We start from the raw sequence: 27,903 nt of genomic DNA on the forward strand, positions 1-27,903 counted from the left end.
TGTGTTTATTAAATGGAGTTTCTCATAATTCCAGTTATTCATTTTAATAGGTCAGGCCTTGGCTGTGATTTAAACAGACCGCTGAGGAAACAGCCATGGTTAAACACTGTAACAATATGGATTATTAATTTAATTGGCCGGCTATTACTTGTTTGGACTCAGAGCTAACACATTTAGTTCAGTCTCTGGTGGCTCATAAACCACAAAGGTCGTGACTTTAACATTCAGAAGAATGGGAACGAGGAATTGAGGTTGAGATGAGGAGGCAAGCTTACAAAACAGCGTCGAGGAGACCGCGTGGGGGAGGCGGCCGGCTTGCTGGAGGCAGGGCAGGGGCAAAGGGGATTCGTTTGTCGGCTTCTCATTAGAGCTTCTTCAACGCACGCTGCCGGGCTGGGCAACTGCCAGGAGCCAGTTTCTCGCTCAGATTTCTGAAAGGGCCAAACCCTTAACTCTGGTGACGGGAGCACCCCAAACCAAGGAAGGCCTCGCCTCTCTTCTGGATGCCTGAGCCACAGGGAAGGGCCGTGTGCCATGAGAAAAGCAAGCGAGAAGGCAGGCGGGAGGGGGGCGCTTACCAGTGCGGTCAGCTTCTCAGACATCAGAGCTGTGAGCTACTGATTTCCTCCCATGCAAAAGGCTCTGTGAGCTTTCCAGATGCCCCCCAAGGTCTGCAGAGGTCCCGAAGACCCTGAGATCTACACAAGATCAATCTGGACCTGCACCCCAGGACCCATGGAGGACCAAAGCCCTGCCTGAGGGTCTGCAGATTTCCAGGTGAGCCTTCCTTCTCGGCCCCAGCTTCCTTCTCCAGCTGAATCCGTTCCATTGACAAATAGATACACAGGCCCCCTGGATTGATCCAATTACGAATTGCAGTCCCTTCCGTGATTTCTGCTACAAACCCCACTCACTCTAAGCACGTACAGGAGTGGGGAGACTTTGCTGAGGATTTGGACCAAGGGTCTGCGTCACGACAGCCCCAGCACTAGGATGAGGGTGGTCTTGCTCATTAAAGGCCCTCCTGTGCTCTGCATGCTGAGATTGTTCTGTGGGCGGCCCTAGGTTTGGAATTTTCCAGATCTATGTTGTCTGGCTGACGTTCATCTCTGTTCCTCATCGTCTTCCCCTAGAAGGGTGGTTCTTAATCTGGTGTTCATGGGCTTCCAAGGTGTTCTGTGGGTCTGGGAACTTGGATGGGAGGAAATGACATCTTTTTGATAGCCTCCGGCTGAGTTTTAGTATTTCCTCCCCTTGGGAGTGGAGGAAACCAATCTGTAGTATTAGCAGTCCCTGTGACTTTGTCACCACGGGAAATCTGGGTATGTTTATACGGCAGCACCGTTAATGCAGACCTTAAAATGTTATCCGTGCTCTGCTTTGACACGATGCTAGTTATTTGCCCCTAGATTGCTGAACTTCACCATGCTCCTGTCTGCAGACACGAGTCATAACTTGTCACCTCTGGAGCAACTCTGGACCCTGCGGGTCAGCCACCAAATGGGGGAGTCGTGTGTTCCCACAGTTGGAGATGAGCTCCATAACCTTTGGAGGATTCAGGTGTTCCTTGTCGAGCAAGCTGTGGACTTTTAAAAGAATTTTGCAACAATTTCTTTTTGTGAATCAACCCTTAGAACCATCAAAATTAAATTAAATTAAGAAACAAAATCAACCGAGTATCCAACATGACGTGTGTGTTGCTCTTTCCAAGACAAGCGCGTCACATTGGCCAGGATCAAGCCAAGGAACAATAACCATCATATGAACAGATCTTTAAAAAAATAGGGGCACCTGGGTGGTTCAGCCAGTTGGGCGTCTGCTTTCCACTTGGGTCACGGTCCCAGGGTCCTGGGATTGAGCCCCACGTGGGACTCCCTGCTCAGCGGGGAGTCTGCTTCTCCCTCTCCCTTTGCTCCTCCCCCCTGCTCCTATTGTTTCTCTCTCTCTCTCAAATAATAAATAAAATCTTTTAAAAAAACCTTTAAAAAAATAAACTGTGAGTTAATGTTGCCTATATTTTAAATGCATTGCTTTGTTATTTAAATGTGTTTATAAACCTACCACAATTAAAAAATATTGTGATAATTGCAGTCTAATATAGTTGACTTCCTTTCCATCCTATATATTTTGTTTCAGGAATTTGCAATTACAATTACAAATATTAATCTAAGAAGGGCTCCCTAGCCTTCCCTGGGTGGCCAGTGGGGTCCCCAGCACCAACGGTATAGGAATTCCAACATTTTTCTCCCACTATTGTGCAGAAGATTCAGCTGGTTTCAGCCCACCTCGACATCACTAACCTCAGCCCGTCTGAGAAGGATCCAGTCCTCATTCAGCCTTCACGTGTCCTGTCTGCTCCCCGAACCTTCACCATTGTCAGCCCTCACGTGCTGCTGAGGATAGCAGAGGAAAAGGGAGTCTGCTCCTCAGATGTGGAACCATCAAGCCCATCATCTAGTAGCCGCAACAAGATACTGTGGCGTTCGCCAAAACGTGACCAAGATATAGGAGAACAGACCTCAAGTTTGGAAGTTGTGGTTTGTGGACTAGTAGAATTGTGCTGGTTTCCTAGTTCCCCTCCTGCCTCAAGACTTGATGGCTTTGATAGTTCTGAGATTTGAAGCGGGGAGAAAACCTCTGAAATGTATCATCGCAGGAGAAAGGCTCAGGCTGATTGGGAGTGGGGCAGAAGGCCGGACGGAGCATTACGTCAGACGTCCGGTTGGCCGGGCACACATGGAGGCACTCAATTCATCGTTGAATCCACGAACCAATGAGTAAGTGAGGGAAGAAACGATTGACCGAACTTACTAAGGAAAGGCAGAGACTGGGAGGGGTAGGTCTCAGGAGTATTAGCCCTAAGAATTCTGAAGCCTAGTCCCGTCCCCTAGTGTGTGTGCGTGTGCAATCAGGTTACAATAAACACCACAAGTATCTTGGGAAGAAGAAAAGTCAGAGATGTGATGTGTATCCTTTCTTTGTGTCTGTGCTAAGTTCGGTGTCTTTCTAGAAGTTCTTTCTTTCTACGGAGGTATAATTGACATAGAACATTAGGTTAGTTTTAGATGTACAATGTAAGGATTCGGTATTTGTACATATTGTGAAATGATCACCCTGACTCTAGTTAACATCCATCACCATACATAGTTACAAGTCTTTTTCTTGTGATGAGAACTTTCAGGAACTATTCTTCGTTACTTTCAAATATGCGATACAGTATTATTAGCTATCGTCAGTACGCTGCACGCTAAACCCCACGACCTACTTATTTTATAACTGGAAATTAGTACCTTTTGAAATCTGTTCCCATTTTGAAAACCCATCACCCCGCATCATTTCTTTTCATCCCCATAGAAACCCTACAAAATTCCTCAGTGCACGGCGTTCCTACCATCTCGCTGCGGCCCCAACAGTCGGCTACCAGTGGTCCTTGTCCCTGTCACCCGCCGTATTGTCCGTACTCCCAGCACAGTGTCGCAGTGTCGGGGGAAGAATGGGGCATTGGGCTTCAGGACAGAGACCACCAACCAACATACTGACTCTCTAGGGTGCAGCAGGGAAGTGGGGCCGAGAGAGGCCTCCCATTCCAGCAGGGACTGAAGCTGGAGGAGGGGGAGTGCGGGCGGAACGAAAGAGAGGCTTTTCCGCATCTCGCATGGACAGACAGGATGCAGAATGGCTTGTCCACGGACACAGACTCGAAAGCATCTCCTAGAAAGATCTGTGAAATGGTTTCAGCGCCCCCCCCGCCCCGCCCCGAAGAAGGAAGGGTCTGCTTTCCTCTGGCTGAGACCCTCATCGCCACACTGCCGCTCTCTGGAAAAACCGAGCTTGGCAGCCGCTCTGCTGAGACTAGAAGGGAGCATGTGGTGGCTGCCTCTAGCAGGCGCCTCGCAGCAGGATGGACTTTGGAGACGTGGGGTTGGTAGTAGATCAGATCGCCACCTGCCTCCACCTGCTGCCAAGACTGGTTGAGAACCTTCCCAGGCCAGTCATCGGGGCCTCTCAGGCTGGAGGAGGAGACTGCCATTGAGAAAGCTCGCTGTCCCCTCGTCCACTCCAGCTGCATGCTGGCGAAACAAGACAAATTCCTGTCCCCTTTTTCCGCTGTGAGCTGCCCACGAGGGTGACACTCATGAGGGGCACAGACGAGATAAGCCTCACAGCAGCAGCAGAAGCACCGACTTGAAAACCTCCATGGAACCATGGACCCCGGAGGAGGTGGAGCTGAGCGCTGGTCCTCCGTGGCCTCTTCCGTGGGCACCTTGAATCCTCATTAAAGGTTTCTTTACCCACCAAAAAAAGAAAAAAAAAAAAGAAAGAAAGAAAAGAAAGAAAGGGAGCATGTTTACCCCTAAGAATCCTTTCAGGGTGGAGCTGGAGGCAGGATCTTTAAAAGGGGAGCCATTCCCATATTCGTAGAGCTGGTTCTCCATGACGGTCATGAATCCACGGCCGAACAAAGAGTTTTTGAGTTTTTACTACATGCCGGGCAGAGAGGGGCGTCCGCAAATGAATCCGCAATGCCTTTGCCCTGCATCGCGAGATCCCAGGTGAGCCCAGGAACCAGAAAATCAGTCCAAGCTCTGTCAACAGGTCTTTGAATGTATGCACTGCCATCTGTGTGGCCTTGTCACCTGATGTCTTAGGAGAAAGTCCCCATTTCCTACGGCCTAGACTACTGGCATGGCCATGCCAGTCTCCCAATCACAGGCTTTAGAAGGACTGGGTTTGGACATCTCCAGGTGTTTATTTGGTTTTTCCTATTTCTTGGTTTTTAATTGGTTTCAGATGTGAGTACCCAATAGAGGCCCTGAATAAATAAAACAGATCATAAAATATGGCCAAGCAAAATGGGCGTGAGTAATCCCAGAGTGCATGGAAATGCACTTCCAGAAAGGCTCATAAATAATGAGGTGGAAACAGTAGTCTATTTTCTCTTTAATGGAAAGCCAATTAGAAAGAGCCAGGTTCCTTTGTTCTGTAATGAGGAGGTGGCCGTGGGGTGGGTGAGGGGAGCCACTCGGCTTGCCAGAACAGGGCAGAGAAAATGCTGTGGTCACTGGGTCTGCCAGGGATGATGGGGCAGGGAGTTCGAGGCCTGGGCTTCCCGTCCCATCTCCAGCTTCTCCAACTCCTTCCCAGTCACAGCAAGAAGATCGTGAGGCCCAAGGTGACGTGGGAAAAAGACCTGGCAGGACTCCCGGGAGGCCCACAGCGCAGCGCCTGTCACGGTGCTTGTGTGGAGAATTTGTAGATGGTCTCATTCCACTGAGGCCCAGGAGCTGTCCTGCACTCCACCCCGCAGAGCAGGGAATTGAGAACCAGAGAGGAAACGCCACTTTCCAAAGCCACTTGGCCACTGAGCAGCGGAATCAGAAATTGGTTCTCTTTACTCTCCGTGATCTCCGGGTGGCTGGTGGCCGCCTGGTGACCGTGAGTGGGGGTCCTGGTGGGCCTCCCCCGGGAGTGTGGGAGATGCAGTAGACCATAGTGGTGGAGAGCGCAGGCTTCCCGGGCCTTGGACCTGGGTGAGATTCTTTATCCTGAAATAGCCACGTGACCTTGGTCAAGTTTCTCAATTGCTAGGCCTGATGCTGCGTTTGTAAAGCAAGGCTGACGAACTTAGTTCTACCTTATGTGAAGCAAGAAACAGCAGTGATGGCAAGTTATTATTTTAAGAAGACTCCGTGGCCAGCTCTTCGGAATAGCCAGTGGGTTCCCCGTGGAGCCCGCCGTGGGCTTGGAATCATCGCTAGTTAGCTCCCACTCTATCACTGAGCCAGTGCTCCCTGCAGACCGGCTCAGTGTTCCACAAGGACCCAGGGAGGCGCTGCGCCTGAGCTCCAGGCTCACTGAGTCCTCCTGAAGGATCCAAGGATCTGCGGTGCTCCCCAGTAGTGAGTCACCGTGGGAAACCGGCCCCTCAAAGCCAAGTCTGCTGGTGCACATGCTCCGAAAATGGACTGGCTGCAGGTTTCTGGACGGAGGAATCCACCGAGCATAGCAGGACTGCTGGGTAGGAGCCTGGGCCGGGACTTCTGGCAAAGGCCACAGCTCGAGAATCGGATGTCTTCATTCCTCATGATAAGTTTTTTCGAAATTCTGCTTGTCCCTCATTGAAATGGGCAAGCCATTGCTCATCCTTCGGTGAGATCCCAAGGAATTCCCTGAAAAGCAGAGAGGTGACGAACACGAGGTCTAAGGAGACTCCACCCCTGATGCTTGCCCCTGGCCGCCTGTGGGCTGGGGGCAGCCTCCATCACCTTTTGAAGGTCATTTGTTGTGCCGGGCAGGGAAGGAGGGATGACGCCTCTGTGGAACACCCATGACAGACTAAGCACGTTACCCCTCACCCCGTGACGGGTGTGCCGGCATCTCCATTATATAGATGCAGAGTCTGGAGCTCAAGGAGCTTAGGTAACTTTCCCAGAACAGGGCCCTGCATCCCTTGGAGTTTGAGGGTTGTAACAACAGAAACTCATTCTTAAAAACCCAAGGAAAACCTAAGCGTGCAGGCATGAGGGAGAAAGATGAGGTGCTTTGGGGCTGGAGGTGGTAGGAGCCGATAGACAAGCTCACTGGGGACTGTAGGCAAGGTGTCGGAGCTCCAGGTCATTACCCCACTCAAAATGGACCCTCTTGGAAGACACAGTCTCATGGGTTTGGACGGGTCACCTAACCATATCTTGGGCAGATAGGACATGCCACTTTTTGTTTTGTTTTGTTTTTAGATTTTATTTATTTGACAGAGAGAGAGCGAGCACAGCAGAGGGAGAGGGAGAAGCAGGCTCCCCGCTGAGTAGGGAGCCTGATGTAGGACTCGATCCCAGGACCCTGGAATCATGACCTGAGCCAAAGGCAGACTCCTAACCGACTGAGCCACCCAGGCACCCCAAAGACATGCCACTTTGAAAGTCAATCCCATGCAGCCTGGAGGCAACGGGAGAGGAGTACTCCCTAGGGAAAAATTGGGGTGCTGTTACCAAAGGCAAGGGAAGGACCCCTGTGCTGGTGAACTAGTAGGAACAGCAGGTGTCCGCTGGTCACAGCAGGTGAGTGGCAGAGCTGGATTCAGACCAGGTCAGGGACCCAAAGCCTCCGAGGGCTGACCATCATGTCCACACGCTAGCCCTCCACCTTCGCTGGTCCTCACTTCTCCGTCCAGGCTTTCGGCTTCCTCTTTAGCCCCGTGATGCTGGCACTGCCTGGGAAGGGCTCATGCCCTGCCGGAGAGGAAATCTCCACCGAGGGCAGCGTACAGGGAAGTGAAAGACATATAGTGACAATTTAAGAGTTAGAGAGCGCCATGGAGAAGTGGGAAGGGCCTGTGGCTTTCTCAACGTGGGAAAATGACAAATCACTAGGGAGTTTTGTGGGGGAAGGGGAACAGACAGGGACCAAATGTGAGGAAGAATTAGAGGCAGGAACTGTTGGGATCATCTCCTCTTAAATAGAAGCCGAGGCAGAGTTTCCTGCTTCTTCAAAGTATTGAGGTGTCTTGTAAAACATTTAATCAATAAGAGGGTTAAATTAGACATTGTGGGTTTCAGGAAGTGCAGAAGAGGATAGATATAGTTAAAAACCTGTATTTAGGAAGTTTGAAATTTAGTTCAGAGCTTCCTGGCCACTAAGGCAAAAAGGGAAACATGATGGGTTATATAATTCTCATTGTCCCCTAAAAGGAAGTGAATCTGCAAGTCAGAAAACACAACGTTTCTCCTAAGCTATAAAAAGAAATTAACCCAGGGGGACATTACATATCCAATGGAAAGATTTTCTACTGTCATTTTACCGAGCATGAAAAACGTGATTTCCAAGGCCGTGATCATGTGAATTGTGGAGAAAAGTAAAGTGTTCCTATCGAGTTTCCCTCTCATGGCTGGAAAGGTTCCCAGAGGTTTTCGAGCACGGATGCCCCTCCTGTCTCTGCCCGAACAGCATTTCCACGGTACTCCACGCATGGTCCAGGGCTCACTCATCCCTGGTGCTCTCTACACCCTGCCTCTGCTCTGCTGTCCCCGAGGTGCTGGGTCTCCCACGCTTTCTCCTGGGTCAGGGCTGGGCTGGCATCAGAGGGAGAGGGGCTGGTGTAAGGAAGGGCCACCGTCCTTCTCCCCACCCGGTTCTGCTGAGGACATAGGCTCTGGTGGTGTCTTTTTCTTCCATGTCTCCAGCTCTTCTGGACAGACCCCTATGGATGCGGCTTTGCCCAGACGCCCTGGCTCACTCTGCTACCCTCACCCCCTCCCCTGTCCCTCCGGCCACCGAGAGCGCTGCTGGTTTCCCATACTGTTCATCGCGACATGGTCTCAATGTCCCCTGGCTGGCTTCTCAGCTCTTATATCTCCTGCAAAACCAGTTCCTGCATTCAAGCCCACCTGCTTTCTCTCGGAGGTTTCTGTTTCCTGGGTGGACCCTGCAGGTGCCCTCACCAACTGCTGGTCCAGCCTCAAGCCTCAACTTCCAAGAAAGTCATTCCTTTCTTCCCAAATAGGGCAGCCTCTTTCCTCTGGAACGCAGGGCTACCCGAAGGGGACGCTTCCGCAGGGATTTGGCATGTAGATAGGGCCTGGATTAAAGACGGAGTAAGAAGAACTTCTAAGCAGGGGAAGAAGCGGACAAATGTCTATCACTTGCAGTGAGTGCAGAAGAGTTCTAGCACCACGAGTGCTCTGTCTAGTGGGGACAGAGGCTGTGTTTATTCAGCAGACATGTTTTCAGTAACATCACAGCCCAGGATCGGGGGGAAGTTAGACAAGGAGCGGATGAGGCCCAGGCCCTCAGGGAGCACCCTGAAACGATTCTGTCCCATACTCTGGGGGTTTTAAGATTGAGCCACAACTTCCCCCAAATGCCGCTCCAGTCCCAATCCCTGAATAGTTAACAGATTCTCTGGTCTGCTCTAGTTTCTGTTTACAAATGCAGTCATTCATCGTAAGGCCTTTCTTCTACGGGAAAGCAAGATGAGGGAGGCCCAGCTCTGCATCCGGGAGGAGCCTCAGGCCCGCAGGCCTGCGAGGCTGCGAGCTTGACAAGCCTGACTCACTAGGATGGAAGAAAATGTTCAGGGAAGTGAGGGCTCCTTTGAAACTACTGGCATTTCTTTAGAAAGTTGGAGAAAAGGGCAGATGCAGGTTTTGTAGGGCATGGAGTCAGGGCTGGCTTCATGGGCGTGCCACCAGGGCATGCACACAGGGCCCCACGGTGCTCAGGAGGGCCCTGTGCCTGGTTTAACACTCTGCTGCCGCCATCTTGAAATTCTTCATCGTTTTTGAGCAAAGGACCTCAAGTTATTTTGCCCTCAGTTTGATATGAAACGTATCATTTGGGGGCCCCTCATTATAAAAACAACACAAAATGAGTGAAATAAAATGAGGTACCAGGCCTTGGAGGGTACCCTGAAGAAACTTAAGTTCCATTAGCTTCACAGAAAACCTACCTGTGCTTGGGGGTGGGGGCAGGACTGTGGCTGGGGAGTCCTGGGGCTCAGTGGATGGTGACCCATCTTTGCTCCCCCTCATATCCCAATTTTGCTTTAACCAGAATAGCTCCACTTTGTTCTGAATTAGGAGTTTAGCTTTAGGCTGTGTGGTTTTTTTTGTTTTGTTTTTTTTAAAGGGTCCCATGACTCACGTAGTTTGAAAACCACTAGTTAGACAAACCACATCACACCAGGCTTTTTGTTGCAGGGAATTGTCTTATTTCAGAGGGCCCCCGGTGACCCGCTGACCTGGGGTGTCTCCAAAGCCAGGTAATAATAGGCCATGCTCTAATCTAAGGAGACTCTGCTGTATTTGCAGAGAGCTTTGAAATGTTCTGGGAAAAGAGCTGATCAGATGTGCAAGGTATTATATTCACGGGGAGAAAAACCCTCCCAACTCTTTATAAAATGGATTAAGCCAGTTTCTAAGGGCTGCAGGTTTATGTGATCTTAATCCTGCTCCTTACTCCTGGTCCTCCACCTTCCTCCTTTGTTTCCAGGATACGCACCTTCCTGGGCGAGGGCTGGGACGCCTTCCTGGGCAGCCCCCTCCCACAGTGGTTTTCCCCAAGGGAAGAACTGACGGATCCCCTTGCCCTCGCACCCACCCTGCAGGGCTTCCTTTCTCTGTGGGCACATTTCACATTCACGTGCTCTGATCCGATGGTGGGAAACCCGAACCAGATATGGTAATGATGCTATTGTGCATTCAGTGACTCAGACCAGAGCAGCAGATGGGGGAAGTTGTGGATCACAACCCCGTGCGATATTTGACAGGATATCAGTCAAATATAGTTCACCCAGCGTCATGTTTCTGTCAGTCCCTCTTAGCAAAAGTTAATTTAAAGTGACAAGATTGACATCTGCTCTTTTCAAAGGAGTGATACTTACTTCAGGGCTGCCCCCACCAATGGATACCCAGACAGGACCCTCCATAGTCAAAGGTGGGTTCTCGGAGGCAGGACCAGCTGTAGACCAGGAGACTTGAGTTCCCACTCAAGACCTGTGTTGGTCAACGTGCTGGAGGTTCGGTTTGTTTCCCCCTGTTGAGTAAGGAAAGGGATTATCATGGGCACCAGCTTTCTAGAGAGGCAGTCTCCACAAATGGGGTTTCAGAACTGAAAACTCGGCCTCAGGGCTCAGGCAGAGAGAGCCACGCTGGGGGATGAATGCCCTTGTGTGAAGTCAATGTAGAGATTTCTCCAGCAGGTGGGGGGCCCCTAAGCTAGCACCACCACCATTTGGAATCTTATCAGTTACGGTTGCTGATGACCAGCTTTGGATGTGCTGTTTTCTATTTGTTCTTCCTTGGTACCTTCTATGTACAAAGACTCAGAGAAAAATACCACTTCTGTGACTGGCCAATCTCGCAGGCGCTTGTGACTTCTAAGGTTGCTTCATGCCAGGGCCCCAGTGGGTACTGTCATCTTCAAAGCTGATGATGAATCCGAGAGCTCAGCTCCACCCAGCATCAAATCAACACAACTGTCTGTTGGAAATGGAATGTGGAAAGCTGGCTTCGTTCCTCTACCTCTGGGCCAAGTGGACCCATCCACAAACCATGGGCTGCCAACCACTGAAGATAAGCCCCCACCCTTTGCCCTAGTGAACTCTCCCATTTACCCTTCAAAATCCATCTCACTGGTCACCTGCTTCTGGGAGCCTTCCTGGATAGCCCCAGAAATTGTCACTGCCTTCCCCCCCAGAGCAGTGTCTGGGCTCTGTATATACTTCTGTTTCTGCACTGATCACATCATATCACAACCACTTCTTTGCTTCTCTTATTTGCTCTCTGGGCTGTGGTCACCAAGCCTTCATAAATGAATGTTCACTGAATTAAATAATCGAATTGTTTATTGAATAAGGTAATAGTCCAATTGGCCTTATCCACAGTAAATGTATGATTTTTTATAACTACTGTGATATACTTCTCCGGCTTATGGAGAACATGGTCACTTCTTGTTTGTTTCTCAATGATTTCTCATGACACCCCCTATATATGAGAAGTCTCCTTTGAGGCCCCCTCTTTGTCCAAGGTCTTATCAGTGTCATTTACCCAAATGCCCCAACTCTCTCTTTCTTCATGTTGACTTTTCCAGGGCCCGGGTGTCTTTTTCTATACTTCCTGTCCACTAATTTACCTAGGACTCTCCAGATACGTCAGAGGGATCCGAGAAATGGTGGTCTTCAAAAAGACCCAGGAGGTTCTTCCCAGGACGTTCTTTTGTTCTTTTGCAAATTTGTCTACTTTACCCCCAGCAACCAGCCCTGCATACCAAGAGGTGTGATATGGGGAGGGACAGCCTCTGAGGACCGGCAGGGAGTGGCTATCTACTGGACTTCTGTATGCCCCTCGTGTGATTCATTCCTGAATAGCAAGTCTGCCCCGAGACGGCTTGTTGTGCCCATCTGTAGTCATACAAGTGTTGGTGAAATTCTTAACCTCCTCTACATTGTTCATCCAAGACAAATGCATTTGGTCTCTGTCCTCAGAGTGCTGCCGTTTTCATGTGGGAGAAATCTGAGAAAATGGAAGTATCATTCTTTCTGCTTTTCCCTGCCTCACCCACACTTTGCAATGCTGAGGTCTTCTGGCCCTTGGAGCATAAAGGGTATGAAAAGATCCTTTGGCCTGTGCATTTGGGGGATGACTGGCCCTGTTGTCATGGCAACCATACATTCTGTAAGTGACAGCATGAGGTGGGGCTCTATGCCTGTGGGGATGGCCCCAGAGTCATCCTTGCCTAAGCTTAATGGCTCCAGCTCCAAGGGCTACTCACCAAAGGAGAAGCCTGAATATCAATGGCACCCCTTGTCTGGGGCTCACAAATGTCTGATTAATTAATTACACCTGGCCACACAAAGAACTGGTTGGGCAGGTGCTCACAGTGACATTATACCCTGCCTGTTACAGAACTACCAGCAGCTGACAGACAAGGGCTTGAGAGAACTGGGCCAAGACATCAGGGAGAGTCTGAAAGAGAAAAACAAGCCTTCCATTCTTATGTAGGGGTGAGGTCTGGGAATGTTTCAGTGATGTATTGCTATGTAAAAAACTACCCTAAAGCTCAGTTGCCCCAGACAACATCAATTTATTTTCTTATGATTTAGCAATCTGGACTGGGCTCAGCTGTGTGGTTCTTCTGCATTACCTGTTATCTGTCCAAACATCCAAGACGGGTTCTTTGCACTTGGCTTCCACTGCCTCAGCTGGGAGATATGTTTCTCCAGCAACTAGGCACAGTGTCTGGGACCCAAGAAATTCTAGGGAAATGTTCGATGGTGGAATGAATAAACGAGTATACATAAAGCCAGGGGTTTGTACGAGGGAAAACTGTTATCTTATTTGGAGGTGTGGGTTCCTGGCCTGGTGAATGGTGAGTGTTGTGCTAGGGAGAAAATTCTTGGGAGCATTTGGAGGATGCTCCCTGAGGACACAGAGATGGGACCTGGGACCTAGTCCTTTTTCTTGGCAGCAAGTAGGGCCTGCCTATGGAATTCAGCTTCTGGGATCTGCTCATACCATAAGCACAGGGATAGGTGGAGTGACCCCCTGTCATCTCAGGGACCAGAGGGAGACTCTCCTCATTCCTGTTTCCTGATTGGAAACAGGACTTTGATTTCCACTGCGGCTTGAGTTCCTGTCTTTGCTTGTGGGGGATTTTTGAGGGGATGGAGAGAAGAGATGATAAAGAAGAGAACAGGAAAGTTAGGGGTTAAGAGGGAACTCTGGGGTATGAAGACAAATCCTGGAAAAGCTGGTCCGCCTGAATAGCCTGAGACCTCTTGGGAGAAAGGCAAAGGGAAATCAGGGGTGATGCCCAACTCTCTGGAGCATCAAGGGACCGAGGAGCTGCTCCACTGCAGAAGGATCCAGACAAGGGTCAGAAACCTACCCGGAGGGAGGAGAGACCCCCTTCAGTGGCAGTAAGCAGTAGAACAGAAGAAGCAAAGCAGATCTGGAGGAAATAATCCATTTCTTTCAATTTCGTGGTTCCTGTTGACAGCAGCAACTGCCCCCTGAAATGGCCGCTGTGTCAGTGTCCTGTTGCTGCTGGAACCAATGATGACATACTTGGTGGCTTCCTACAACACAGACTTGTTTTCCTACGGTTTTGCAGGTCTGAAGTCTGAATCAAGGCATCGGCAGAGCCACGTTCCTTCCACAGGCTTCAGGGGAGGATCTACTTCCTTGCCTTTTTCACCACCTGGAAGCCGCCAGCTCTCAGCTTGTGGTCCCTGACTCCCATCGCTCCGGCTTCTTGTTCCACTGTCACGTCTCCTGCTACTGACTCTTACAAGGACCTGCTTCCTGCTTCCCTCTTGTGGGGGCCCTCGTCATTCCGTTGGGCCACCCAGATAATCCTGAATAAGCCCCATCTCGGGATTATTGACTTAGTCACCCTTTCAGAATCACTTTTACCATGAAAGCTAACACAGTCACAGATTTCAAGGATTTAGAAGGCCATTCTTCTGTCCACCACAGTAGCATGGAAGGGGGTGGGGTGGACATGAGAAGGCCACAAAGGACACCAGGGAAGGCTGTGAGCCACCAGGACCTACAAGGACCCAAGAAGATTGGGGTTGGGCTCTAAGGTGCGCCTCTCATATGAAAGGGTGGGACTATACTGCAAAATTTGCTACCTTTTGATAAACACAAAACTCCAACTTTCCTGAAGGGTTGTGTTATGCAAAACTAGGGATTTGTTTTGTTTTCAAACATAAAATTATAAGGCATAGGCTTTTGCAAACTATACCTCCCAGAGAGCCCAATAAGATATGCCAACTGGTGAGACCCCCTGAACCAAAGAATATCTAGGGTCTCTTCCTAATTAGACTTTCTAGAACAGCACTGTTCAATACGGTAGCCACTAGCCAACCTAGCTTTAAATTTAAATGACGAATTTGTTTCTTCAGTCACACTAGCCACTTTTCAAGCTCAATTGCCACATGGTATTACATGGCACAAACTAGTTCTTTTGGACATCATTATGGAGAATCCTATCGGTCAGCGTTTTAGTATCGATAATGTGTGCTTGTGCCCACCCTCTGTCACTCCTGCTTGGGCAAAAATGAGTCACTTCCCTGGGTTAATAAGGTGTCCGTTTCTTTCTTTTTAAAAACAATGAATTGATCAATTAATTAATTAATTGAGGGAGGTGGGGGAGAGAACAAGTCAGGAGAGGGGCAGAGGGAGAGGGGTAGAGAGAAAATCCCAGATAGACTCCGTGCTGAGCGCCCAGCCCAAAGCAGGGCTCGATCTCACGACCCTGAGATCATGACCTGAGCCAAATCAAGAGTGGGATGCTCAACGTACTGAGCCACCCAGGCGCCCCAATGAGGTAACCATTTCTAGAAGATGTGATTTACTATGGTTCTCAGGGGGAATTGTGTTTTAAGAGGAGACCAGGAAAGCCCTGGTAATACCATGCACGCTTTACTGTCTGGGGAAAGACTCCCAAAGTAAATGGAAAACAGGGTGGAAGATGATATGCTTATTTTGGGAGGGTCAACTTTCCTGCCCCTGAGACAAGTTCCCTTCATGCCAGGCTCTGCCTCATGCTCTCTACTCTTCTCCAGAAAGGACACCAAGGTCCCCACTTCTCCCCTCTGGGGAGCAGCTCCACGCTGGGTGAACCTGGAGCTGGTGAGAAGGGAAATGCCCCGACTTCCCCTCCTCCTGTACTGAGGCATCTCCTCCTGTCCTGACCCCAAGCCCTGCCCCCAAGCCCTCAGTTTCCAAGGGGCTCTCAGAAAGCCCCCCCCCCCCGCCCCGCCTTCTCCTAAATGCAGGCCATTGTGCCCTCTGGCAAGAGGGAGGCTGAAGCACGTGTTAATTCTGAGAGCACTTCTCCAGAGCCAGGCATTGGTGAAATTCAGGCAGGCTCTTTATTGGTGGGGGAACCAGCGACCCAGAGAGTAGGTGAGGCAAGAGCATTTGGGGACCACAAGCCCCGCCCCCTCCTGCTGCAGAACCCAATCTGGACCAACCAATGGGAGAAGGCGCGGCCTCTCAGGCAGCGGGCGAGGTGGGCGCACGCTCAGTCCTAGCCTAGCTGGGCTCTCTGCGCAGGGCTGGAAGAGTAGGGCTTTAGGCAAGGGTTCTGTGTTAGGCTGGTCTGAACCCCACTGGTGCCAGGCGGGGGCTGCTGGTGGGGTGGGCAGGGCTCCAGCCACTTCCCTCTCAAGCTAAGCTCCCTGACCCAGGAGGACCCCACAGAGCAGGGGCAGAATGGTGGGCTCTATCTACCCACCATTCTTCAAACAAGTCACCCAGGGCTCTCCGAAAAGCTGCCCCTTTGCCTCCAGCAGGGAATAATGAAAATGAACTTGTCATTTTCCTGAATGGACATATTTTTTGGCTGACTCAGACTCTTGTAGAGCTAGTATTAGTGGGAACTAAGTGAAACTTCAGCGGGAAGAGGAACAAAAAGGCTCTTATTCCCCAAGATGGAACTCCAAAGTACATTTTGAGCAGAAAAATCTATTTGAATGGTTCCTCCTGCCTTAAAAAAAAACGATAGAAAAAACAGATAGTAATTGCGGTGGCATTAAAAACAATGACAACTCAAAACAGCGTGTTCCCATTTCTCAAAATTCTTTTTTTTTTTAAAGATTTTATTTATTTATTCAACAGAGATATAGAGACAGCCAGCGAGAGAGGGAATACAAGCAGGGGGAGTGGGAGAGGAAGAAGCAGGCGCCCAGCGGAGGAGCCTGATGTGGGGCTCGATCCCATCACGCTGGGATCCAGCCCTGAGCTGAAGGCAGACGCTTAACCGCTGTGCCACCCAGGCGCCCCCCATTTCTCAAAATTCTGCACTGCAATGTATAGCAAGGGAAAAGCCAGAGTACCTCTCGATTCCAGGATGTCGAGTTCTAAATTTTCTACAATTCAATGTGTTTTTCAGCTATAAAAAGAATAGCACCCGATTTTTTGGAAAAGGGGGAAATGACATATTGATTTTATTTTCCCCTTCTCCTCTCCTCTCCATGACCTCACAGCATCTCCTAATGACAAGAACCAGGCTTCAAGTTTGGTTTCAAGTTCAGCCCAAGTTTGGAAGTTAAGATGGAGACATTGCAATTCCTATCTTTGGCAGAGAAGGGATGGAGAAAGAAAAGAGAAAAGGAGGTGGGGAGAGAAAACGGGCTGGTGTTTGCAGAGGCAAACAAACCAAGCAGCACCAGGGAATATTACATCTGGAAATGACACTCAGGGAGGACCTGTGCAGGGGTTCTCAAGCATTTTATTGATTTGTCTGTCTATCTAGCAGCAGGACTGCCCCCCACCCCTTTTCCCAAGTGACGTCTTAAGCAAAAGCACAATATCTAAAACTGATAAAAGTAGAGTGCCTCCCAGAGCACATGCCTTGGCATTCCTCTTCCTCCTCTTGAACACCTAGGCTCCTAAATACACCACTGGCAAACCACAGATTTCACCCAAGTCCTGAATATGCCGATGAGGAAGCCAAGGTGCAGAGACGGGAAGTAATTCACTGGAGAAGAGACGGAAAGTTTCTCCTAGGTGATGTGGTAAGACCTAGTAGAGACAGACCTAGAAACTTGGAAATGAAGTGAGGTGGGGGGCAGAGGTTAGTAGAGGTAGGGGTGAAAGAGCTGACCATGAGATGACCTTGAGGAGTTGACCGTATAGATTGTGCTGAGCATTGTTCGGGGAGGCTGGACACCCCACAGGTTCCCCGTGTCCCTTCCTTACTCCTCACCAGCTCTTCCAATTCCTGTGTCCTCCACACATAGATGGTTATAACTTACACATTCGACGGAGGGTAAGAGGAACAAATACAAAATGGCAGTGACTTTAGAAAGTCTTCCAATCATCAGGAAGCCTGGGGAGCGCATTCGGTCAAGCATCCGACTCTTGGTTTCAGCTCAGGTGGCGATCTCAAGGTTGTGGGATTGAGCCCTGTGTCAGGCTCTGGGCTGAGCATGGAGTCTGCTTAAGACTCTCTCTCCCTCTGCCCCTCCCCACCACGCTCTGTCTCTCTCTCTCTCTGTGTGTCTACAATGAATTAATTAAAAAAAAGAAAGTCACCCAATCATTAATTTAGAGCACCATTGCAAATTTGTTGAATACGATTCTCCACTTTCCTTCTACACCCGTGACAGTCATTCCTAATCAATCATAGCACCTTTCCCTGCTGAGCCGAGATACAACCTCAAAATTATTTCTAACCCAGCACTCCAGACTGCCGTCACCAATTAATCATGATCTGGCTCTTCGGATGAAATTTCTTTGCTCCTCCAGTTTGTGGATGTGAAAACAAGCTCCTTGTCTCTTGTGCCCTGGTATCCTGGCCACACACTTTGACAGCCTGCATGTCAGAAGAGAAGCTTGGAACTGCATTTCTTTAGAATCCTTTTCCCTGTATAACTTCAAGTTAGAGTCCGCCAATAAGGCATTCCTGCAAGAATTGGGAGGTGGAGGACTGCTGGCCTTCTCTGGCTGGTGGATGCAGCTAGGTCCCTGGGCAAAACTCAGAGTTGAGCGTTGCATGCCAGGGTGCCGCGGGCTGCTGGGATGGTCGTGGCAGCAACTGCTGAAGTTTTGGGTCCTTTGCAGCGTCCTAGGGAGCTCCGGTCAATCACCCGCCTTCTGGTGGCTGACGGCCTGCCCTCTGCTCCCCTGGCCCTTCCAGCAACCATGCAAGTTCCCTGCAGTTAAACCCTTCCTACTTGGAATACCTGGAGTAGCTTCTGTGTTCCTGAGGAACCCTCCCTGACAACTGCAAGACTGTTAACACCTTGAGGGCGAGGAACAGAACTTGGCAGCCTGATCGCCTTTCCCTGCCTTTCTAAACACGAAAGTCAGATTCTTATTGAGTTTAACCTTCCTGTTTTCTTTGTGATTTCTGTGGTCCACCTACACAGACTGCAGAAAAGGAAGCGATGGGAGAGAGAGTTCCAAAGAATCAGAATAATGGCATCATAGAATTTAGAGCCAGAAGGACCTTTCTACAGAAACATATGGGCTCTCTTCATTTGACTGATGGGAAAAACTAAGGCCGAGAGAGGAGCCAGTTCATCTGTGAGCTGGGGGGAGAATCCGGGCCGGCTGACACGGACCAATTCTCGTCCTTGGCCCCCAGGGTCTCAAACACAGGGACTCACGAGAGTTTGCGAGTAAGGCAGAGCCATGCTGAAATGTCTCCTGTAACAGGCTGGCCACTTTGATGTGAGGCAGTAAGCGCCTGGCTGGAAAGGGAAGCCAAGGTGAGTGGAGTTTTCTACTCGGCCTGGGGGGAGGGGCAGGCAGCACGGGACAGGTGTCACAACAGCACAAGGGCACAAAACCACATTGCCCTCATCCTAACCCGACCACGGAAACCCTATCATGTTTCCATCTGTCAACAGGCAGCTCATCTTAAAGAAATTCCTGTTTCTGTATCCTTCTGTATCCGACTGTTGGAAAATGTGTCACGGAATCAAATTGAACTATGGTGTTTTCCTATTGTAATCATCCTCGGGCCTCCATTGGCTTTGGGGTTGTGGCTGTATCAGATTGGATTCCTGCTAGCCAGCCCCTGCCTGAGCAGAGGAAGAACTTTTTGGAAGACCACGAAGGCAGCAGAACTCCGCTTGGGCAACGATGCCCCGAACAGCCACTGCCCCCAGGCGTGTGGCCAGATCCTGGGTGCGTGAGCTCCCACCACTGGCCTGGCCCTGGATGCTGGATCCCTGCTCAGGCTGCTGCCTCTGAACGGGGCTGGGGCTGCCATGGGTACTTTGAGAATGAATTCTTCACCCACTTTCTATTTTAAGTTGCCAGCTCTGGATTCATGATCTGCTCGGGGCATCTGGAGAGGCCAGATGCCCACTTTCCCCCGACCTCTGGCAGCTAAAGGGGTCCTCTAATGGGCTCTGATGGCAGATGGCTACATGGCCAGTGCCCATTGTGGCGTCCGTCTTCGTGGTGTGGCTTCAGAGGCCCCTCTTCTCTGAATCTAGCACCACTTCCTTTGACCCAAGGAGCTTCCGGCTGAAAGCTCACATTATTGGGGGTTCTCTGGACTTAGCGCTTTGCCTCTATTAAAATATAACCACTAAGCCTCTCCGTTGCTTTCTTCTCAGTGTGAATGAACGGCAAGTGGGTTATTTTCCAGAATACGCCCAGTCTAGCGCTCCTAGGTTTGTGTGAACGGCACCTCATGTGGACAGTCACCCAGCCCGTCAGCCCGTAGGGAAACGACACTCGCCTCCCCAGAGGGGGCTGTCTAGGTGGGGAGATGCTCCCAGCTCTGGTCCTGCGGTCCCCCAGCTTGTCTTACCTTCCCCCGGGAAAGTCCTGGGGTGAAGCCCGCCCCACTGAGGCACCAGACTCCACTCGGGGACGCGCCTACAGTGTGGGCTGTTGGGGGCAGATAAGGGGGCGCTGCGGGTTGTGGGTCGAAGTTCTCCTCTTACTTGCGGTCATTGTGCCTTTGTATATTCATTCTCTGCACACCTAATCCTCACAGCAGCCTAGCCTACCGGTGAGGAAACTGAGGTCCAAGGAAGTCAAATAAGAGGCCTGACCTCCCTCAGCCGGGCCTGCCTGATCGCCGGTTCCACGTCTGTCGCTTGCGTGATCCACCCCCCCACACCAGCCGGCGAGCCTTCCAGACATAAATCAGATGGCCTCATTCCCTGGCTTCAAGCCTTCCAAAACTACTTACCCCTTTCTCTTAGAATGGGATCCGGCCCCCAGCAGGTTTACAGCCCACAGATTCAGTCCCACCGGTATTGGGGGCCCCAGCCCCTCCCCCTGGCTCCTCCAGGCTCTCTGCCAGCCTCCCCAGACCCTGTTTCTCTCACCTCCGTTGTGGGTCGGGGAGGGAGCTTTGCTCTCGCCTTTCCCCCTGCCTGCCACTCCTTTCCCGGTTCTCAACATCCTTCGGGACCCAGGGGAGCATCGCCGCCTCTAGCCTGAGCAGCTGCCCCCTTCCTTACCTTTGTGGTACTTCTCACCGTCTGAAGCAACAGAGCCTTTCAGTTTATGGCTTCTCTACCCCCCCCACCAGACTGAAAGCCCCACCTGGGGAACTGACTTACCCTGGTCTGTCGTGTTCTCCGTGTCTGGGTCATAGTAGGTGCTCAGTAAATACCTTGGGAACCAATCAGTGAATCTTTGGCTCCATTCTCCCACGGCCACCCTTCAGAGTGCTGAGAGAGCGCTTCAGCCTGTGACCAAGGAAAAGGATGACATCAGAGCCAGCCTCGGGCTGTGACTACGGGGGCTGCCTCTGGTCCCTCACTTCGGGGTGAGCTGGGCAGTGACTCAACAGGCAGCCCCTCGGGGAGAAAGTGCTGCACTTCCAACAGCAGGTGCCCAAAGTAACTGAGGGTCACACGGATCCTGTCAAATTCTGGTGACAGTCTTCCAAAGTCAGATTAACCATCATCCCCGAGTCGCGGTCCATGAAGTGAGGCTCAGGGAGGTTAAGGCATCTGTCTGAAGTCCCTGGCCAGTGAGGAGCTAAGCTGGGATTTAACCCAGATCTGCCCGCCGCTAGAGAACGTGCTTCTGCCTGACGCCTGGAAGCCTCGTGAGATGCCAGGTGTCAGAAGCCTGCTTGTCCTCTGTCCCTCCAGCCCCTCGGTTCCTCCTGTGCCCTCACTCCTGCCCTGGAAGCTCCTTTCAACCTGCTGTCACCTGGTGGGGGTCACAAAGGGCTGCTGGGTCCCCCCCCCAATGTGTTACCATGTGTTGGGCGTCTCCACGTGGTGTCAACAAAATACTGGATGCATTAGATACAAATTAGTTGAGGAAAGAAAATCTATGCTATGGGCTCATTCCCAGTTGTAATCTTTACGACATATATGACATAACCTTCTGCAATTTATAAGCTCTTTTTATTTGTCAATGACTCCAGCAGGTACCTTATCCTGGTGCCGGCCCAGCCTGTCTATGCAGGAGGCTCAGCTCCCGGTTCCCTCAGCTGCTCTGGCTCTGACCCTAGGAAGACCCCAGGCTTGTCCCTTCCTGGGGATTGGCTCCCCCTATGTGGGCCTCGCTGGGAGGAGAATGGGCAGGGCAAGGAGGGGTTCTGGTTTCGGAGGCTTTGCCCGGCTTTCTTGGGTTCGTCCAGCCCAGGGCAGGGCTGGTCCTGTGGCCACGGGAAGAGCCAAAGAGCCCTGCGCAGAGGAAGTAGCACTCAGTGCCACGGCCAGGTTGCTTAACTACGCATCGAGCCTCAGCGTGGCACTGACTCGGTCCCTTCATGCGGTGTGACTTCAGCCTCAGACCTGGTCCTGGCCTGGGCTGGGACCTCCCTGAAACCCCTTGCCCCACGTGCCTTCTCTACTGCCACTGTCACATAGTTTTATTTCTTGATGACCCTGAGACAGCCCGAATTCAAATGGCTGTTCTGACCCTAGTACTTCAAAGAAAAAACCCAAACTCTATAAGCCCCTGCAAAGCCCCCAAATGTGACTTCAGGATTATCTGTGGCTGTGAATTATCTACCCGTCTCCAGGATGTGGCTGTGACAGGGCTGCTTGACTTGTGTCCCCAAGACCAGTGGCTGCTCCTGGGGAGCCGTTCTGCTCACAGCCTTGCAGGCCAGCCCTCCCATTTTGCATATCCGCAAACTGAGACCCAGAGAGGAGAGCAACTTGCTTGGGGTCCAACGGCTGGAACAGAGCGAGGAGCAGGACCCCCGGGTGTTGGAGGCCTGGGGTGGCACTCTCTCCATGATGGCTGGGGCTCTGAGTTAGAAAGTACAGGGCGGGCTCCTCTCACCGACTCTCAGGGAGTCGACAGAGTTGTGGCCTCCAGGGCCCAGCTCAGTAGGCCAGCAAATGCGTGACAGTGCTGTGTTTTTGACATCCGTAATTGTCCCTGTTTAAACCTTCCACCCTCTCCCCCCAGATTCTTGATCTCTTGGACTCCCCCAGCAGCAAATTTTTTCTGAGACCGTCATTCCCCTGGAAGCAGCAATGACAGAGAACCGCAGCTTGGAGTATGGATAAAGCCAGGATGGTGGAGTCCCTGTATTGGCCTGAAACCACTGGTCCCCACCACCCTTTGGATGTCCCTTCTATCCAAAGTCAAGTGCATTTCATTTTGCAACTGAAATTTGACTACATTTTAGATCAACCAAGGGAAAAGACAGACCCAAGTCATGCTCCGCCTGGCCCGATTCCAAGCCTGAAGTCCTGCTGATTTGTGCTGATGTCATCCAACCAAGATTTGATGTGAAAGTACGAGAGAAAGCTGCAGGGGAGGGGGGAGGGGTGGTGCTGGCTGTGAGGAGAGAGGGGAGGAAAGGTGAAGTTCTGTTTTGTAATATCGTTGGAGAAGGGAGCATGTGGGCACGGGACCGAAAGTCCGGAAACGGCTGTTCTATTCTTGGCTCAGCAGTCAGTGTGCTGGGTGGCCTTGGGCAGGTCACTTCCCCCTGTCGAGCCTCAGTTTCCTTATTTTATAAAACCAAATGGAGGATCTCCAGGCTCCTTTCAGTTCCAAAGAGCCCGTGATTCGAGCTCGCTCCCTGGCCATGGGTGAAGAAATGACTCAGTTTCGTTTCTTAACTTGGGCCCCTCAGCACTTCCCAGTTGGTGCTGGGAACAGGACTAGACACTCATTGGCCGAGCTAATGTGAGTCTCAGCGACGGGGCTACAGCCTGGCCTGCCTCACCCTGCCTCACCCGAGGAGGGGAGAGGGGTGCGGGGCCAGGATTGGCGCCCCAGCATCGATGAGGATTCAGGCTGCAGCTTCGGCTTCTCGAGGCTCAAGTGTCAGTAGATGCTGCTTTTGATCAATGGAAAACACGGAAAGCAACAAATAATAACATCCATTTGCTGGCAATTCCAGTCGTTTGTGGCATTTAATTAGCATAATTGACCTGAACCGGACCTTTTTCTCCACCTGAATTTAAAAATACATCACCGCTCCCCCACCCCACAACATCTGAGAAATTTTCTTTTTTTTTAATGAGGTTTTAACTAAAGCCCACTATCAAAACATCATCTAATACTTTTATCTCATTGAAGACATTTGATGCTTATTAAAATATTATTGCTTTAAGGCTTATTTTGATTTTTTGCCCAAGAGTGTACGCAGAGCCTTGCTACTCAGATAATAACAAAGAAACCTTAAACATGAAGAAAACACATGAAAGGTAATATGTTCCCCATTAGTCCCAGTATCATTTCCCCAGGATTACTGCTTTCCAAATATAGCATTAGTTTAAAAATAAAAGGCCATTTACAGTAATGGGACACTTGCTACTACTTCGGAGCACATGGGCCCTCCGAGGGGTTTGGACAACAGCTTCATTAAGAGGGACTGCAGGGGAATCTTTTAAAAAAACTCCCAGCACGCCTGCTCAAAGGCCCCCCAGACAGGCCACCAACCTTGACCCAAGACCAGGGTCGAACCAGCCTCTTAGTCCTCTTTGAGAACTGCTTCTCTTGGTGCGTTGTTGCTTCCAGAGATGAAAACATTTGGGAAGTTGACAAGCAATCCGTTGGGCACCACCTGGGAGAAGTGACATCCCGGAACCCTGCATTCCGGCCTCCCGTGGGAGAGAGCGTGGCTGCCACCCATGGGGAAGGGGTCCTTTTGGATGTGGGGGTGTCTTTTGTTCTGGGACACGCAGGGGAAGTAAGCTCAGATGGGAAGATTAAGGCATTCAGGAAGTACACGTGTCATGTGTACAAGTTTGGTTTATCTGACCTAGACATGTCACTTTTTTGGCTAAGGATATCTCAGATCCATTTTCAAGGGGATGAACTCATCCAGAAGGGACAGAACAGTCCTGTAGGTAGAAGGGCTCTCTCAAGTGCAGTGAGGGTCACTCCCATTGGCTTCCACCGGCTGGCCTGTGTCAAGCACCCACCGGAAGCGGCCAGCCCACTGAGGGCCCCTGAAGAGACTCATGTTACACGTTCGCTATTTTAGTCCAACAATGCAGGCCCCTTCCGGTTTTGGGAGCTGGTCTCCTGGCACTCATCAAGCGCCCAGCCTCGAGAGGCCTCAGAGAGCCAGGGAGCGAGCTTCCAGCTTGAAGGGAGGGAGAAGCTCTCCTGGTTTTAAATCCCCAGCTACATGCCAACCATATCTTGTTGTCAGCAGAGAATCTTGTTGTCAAGAGGGGGCAATGGAAGAGAATGGAGAGGTGGTAACAAGAGCTAACATGGATTGCCCCGAAGCTTGCCTTCTCCCTGGAGGCAGGTGGCATAGCCCCCTCCCCCCAGTGCCCCCTCCCCCCTTGGGGGAGGGGGCTCTGCTCCACCAGGGCCCCGCCTCTGCCCCAGGGAGGGCTCCTGGCTTGCAGCCAGTTACAAGCTGCTCAGGGCTTGGAGGTGGTGCCCCTGGGTCTACTTTGGAGTCAGAATTTGGACCTCCCTGTCTGACCTCATCTCGTGACTGCTCTGATGCTCTAAATTCCTCCTTCAGGCCATGAATTGCTCATTCCCCTTTGCACTCCCAGCCCAGTGGCTGGCACAGAGCAGGCCCTCGGCGTAAACCCACAGAACGAGCCCCCATGGGTAAGAGTCTCAAGAAAAGACCAGAGGCCTTGAGGGTGGAGCCAGTCCGTGGTGGGTCACCTGATGAGAACTGTGACAACTGCTTCTATGTACAGGGGACTTACCGCTGCCCAGGTTCACAGCGTGAACAGATTCACAGCTCACAGTTCTCTTATTCAATCCCGACCCCACCACCCCGACCCGGAGTAACCTTGCCAGGCCTCACTTGCAAGGAAGGGAACTGGGCCGTGGGGAGTGGGATCTTGAAGGAGCAGAAGCAGACTACCAGGGGTGGGACTGGGAGGACCTCCAGGTATTGGGAGTGGCAGGCACAGGATGTGTGTGGGGCGTGGGGACACAGGGGGCCGGGTGGTACATAGCTTGTCTCCCCCGCATCAATGCTCACTGATGAGCAGAGGCTGCCGGGAACGTAGGGTTGAAGAGGATTCCGAGGATGACAGAGAGCCAGGATCAATTAGCAATGTCAGCCAGGAACCTGGGAGGAAGGGGGTGACCTCCTGCCACAAGCTTGTCATCCCTGGCATCAGGTATGCTTAGAGGACAGTAACATTGTTAGCTCTTTTGACCTCCTGACAGATCCTGATTTGGGGGTGAGGGGGGGAACGCACTGCTATTTATTAATTTCTCTTTCGTGGACAATTTCCTGCTCACTCTGACTCACCGGGCGCTGACATCAGCAGGTTTCGTGCCTCTGTTCCTGGGGACCATCACCTGCCACAGCCAGGCTGCCCCCGCCCCCCGCAGGGGAGGGAGTGGGTCCCGCAGTCCCAGGAGGGCCTGGGCAGGGGGAGTGCTGCTGCAAAGCTCCATGGGCCTGAGGAACGCCCTCTTGTCTCCTGCATTTCAAGTGGCTTCCAATGGCCACTGCTGGGAGACGCCCCATTTCTGCTGAGTCAGTGCTATTTCAGACTCTGTTCACCTGTAATGAGTGAGCTGCTCCGGGAGGCATTACCATATTGGACTTGGGGGCTGCCCACGTAAGGCGAGAGGACAATCTGCAAGCCAGAGGTTATGACTTCTGATCTAAGTGTTGGCTTTGAAATATTTAAAACTCCCCTGGAACCAACCTGGGTCAGTGCTGTCCTTCATTCTTCTGAGAAAGCGAAAAAGCCAGTCTGGGAGGACAGAGGCTCCGGGCTGCTTGGCAGGCTGGGAGATCCGTGGGGCCTTCTGGCTAAAGTGAATGAAGCGCAGGTGAGAGCCTGAGTGCACGCAGGTGATGGGGCTCAGGCAGGATCCAGGCCCCCGTGGTCTAAATTCCACAGGGCCCCTCTCCAGCCAAAGCAAGAGCCCTGGCCAGCTGGTGGCAGAATGAGACTTCCCAGGTCCCCGGTCCTTTTCATGTTTCCCGTGTTGTATCTCCCCACCTCGTGAGTGTCACCTGACCTGCCAGTGTGAAAGGCATTGGAGGTTTTGAACTTGCCCTACATCAAATATGCCCCCTTCTCTGCTGGGGAGAAAACCCCAGCCACTCTGCCACAGACTCAGAGGGCATTTGATTGTCTAGAACACATCAAACAGCCCAACTCGCCCTTGTAAAAGTTTTACAAGAAAATCATTGAAGACCAGAAGAGCTATCCTTCCCCTCTCCTCCTCCTTCACTTTTAAACCCGAGCCGATATTCTCGATTCCCACACTTTGGTGTCGGCTGGCCGGCGAGAGCGCTGGGCTGGCGGGCGTGCGGCGGTGGAAATCTCGGCCCCCGGATCATTACACTTGCAGGCCACGGCTTGTGGGATCTAGTGATTTGGACATATTTTATTTAACCAGCTTAGTAAAAGGTAATATTCAGCAGCTGTGATCTATAGCAGAATTACAATTTTCAGGGTCAAGGAGGGATTTTGATATTCGGAGGTTGGGCAGAATTGCTATGAAATCTCATGAGCTGTCTTTAAAAATAAATGAGAAAATAGGTTATCCAAGAGTCATTGTAAGGGAAAAATCAATAGGCAGTGTCTATTCACTCGGGCTATCAAAATCCTTGAAATTTGAACAAAAGTTTCACGTTTAGTGTACTGTAGGTTTTGAAATATCGGCGCCGGAGGCTCGGTGGGTACGGATTCACTGTGCCGCGCATCCAAACGAGGCAGGCCTCGGGCAGCGGCTCGGCAGCCTCGTAAGATGGGGGAGTGTCTGGGTGACCAGATTAGACGGGTAAAAGGAGACTCCTGAAGAAGACCATGGCAGGTGGCCCGCCCAGAAACACGGAGAAGCACCTGCTGTGTGAGGAGTAGGTGTGGCAGCCGGCTCGGTGCCCCTACCCCTGGTCCAGCACGAGGGTCCACGGCGTCTCTGCCCCCACCTGGGAACAAATGACCACTTCACAGGGAACTTCCTGGTGGTGAAATCCTGATTGAGCAGGTTACCTGGAGTGATAGAAGTTGCCTTCATTCATTCATTCATTCATTCATTTGCAATCAGTACTTCGTGTGTTTCAAGTGTGTCTTCCAGCTTTGTGCGGTGCCAGCATCATAGCCAATGACGTTTATCCGAGGCGTGATTATTGCTAATTGAAAACTGTTCCCAACTGGGTCTTCCAGGATGGCATACCCTTGGCACTGAAGAGGCTCATATCAGTCCAACCAACAGAGGCTTCCTTTGCTGTCCAGGTGGCTCTGTGACTCAATTCCTATGGCAGGTAACTGCCAGGTAACTCCTCACTGGCCTGAGAACTCTGGTTTGTGGTTCAGTGCTGTTTTCCAATCCCTGGGGCCATGTCTGATATTCAGTGTTAAAACCCAATTAGAAAACATTTTTTTAAATGAATTTTTTTTAATGAATGAAGACGTCAATATCTTCCTTTCGCTATTATTAATATAAGGCTTTCCTGAGGAATTTTAAGGCCATAATCATGAACAATCTTTAAAGAAAAGAAAACAAAAATACCCCAAACTCCCCACCCTCAATATTTGTCCACCACAAT

At 51.1% G+C, this 27,903-nt stretch overlaps 1 long non-coding RNA gene and 1 pseudogene across 1 annotated transcript; one reads left to right on the forward strand and one right to left on the reverse strand.

Moving 5' to 3' along the window:
- Positions 1–6,828: 6,828 nt before the first annotated feature.
- Positions 6,829–21,115, reverse strand: LOC103657234. The gene is made up of 3 exons (XR_566791.2): positions 20,537–21,115; positions 10,376–10,527; positions 6,829–8,572 (listed from the first exon to the last, which is right to left on the reverse strand). It is a non-coding gene; the product is annotated as an uncharacterized LOC103657234 (long non-coding RNA).
- Positions 21,116–27,429: 6,314 nt separating this feature from the next.
- LOC121101342 lies at positions 27,430–27,551 on the forward strand (annotated as a pseudogene).
- Positions 27,552–27,903: the final 352 nt, after the last annotated feature.

The sequence above is a fragment of the Ursus maritimus genome, unplaced genomic scaffold (genome assembly GCF_017311325.1).
Source record: "Ursus maritimus isolate PB19 unplaced genomic scaffold, ASM1731132v1 scaffold_7, whole genome shotgun sequence".
Classification (NCBI taxonomy): domain Eukaryota; kingdom Metazoa; phylum Chordata; class Mammalia; order Carnivora; family Ursidae; genus Ursus; species Ursus maritimus.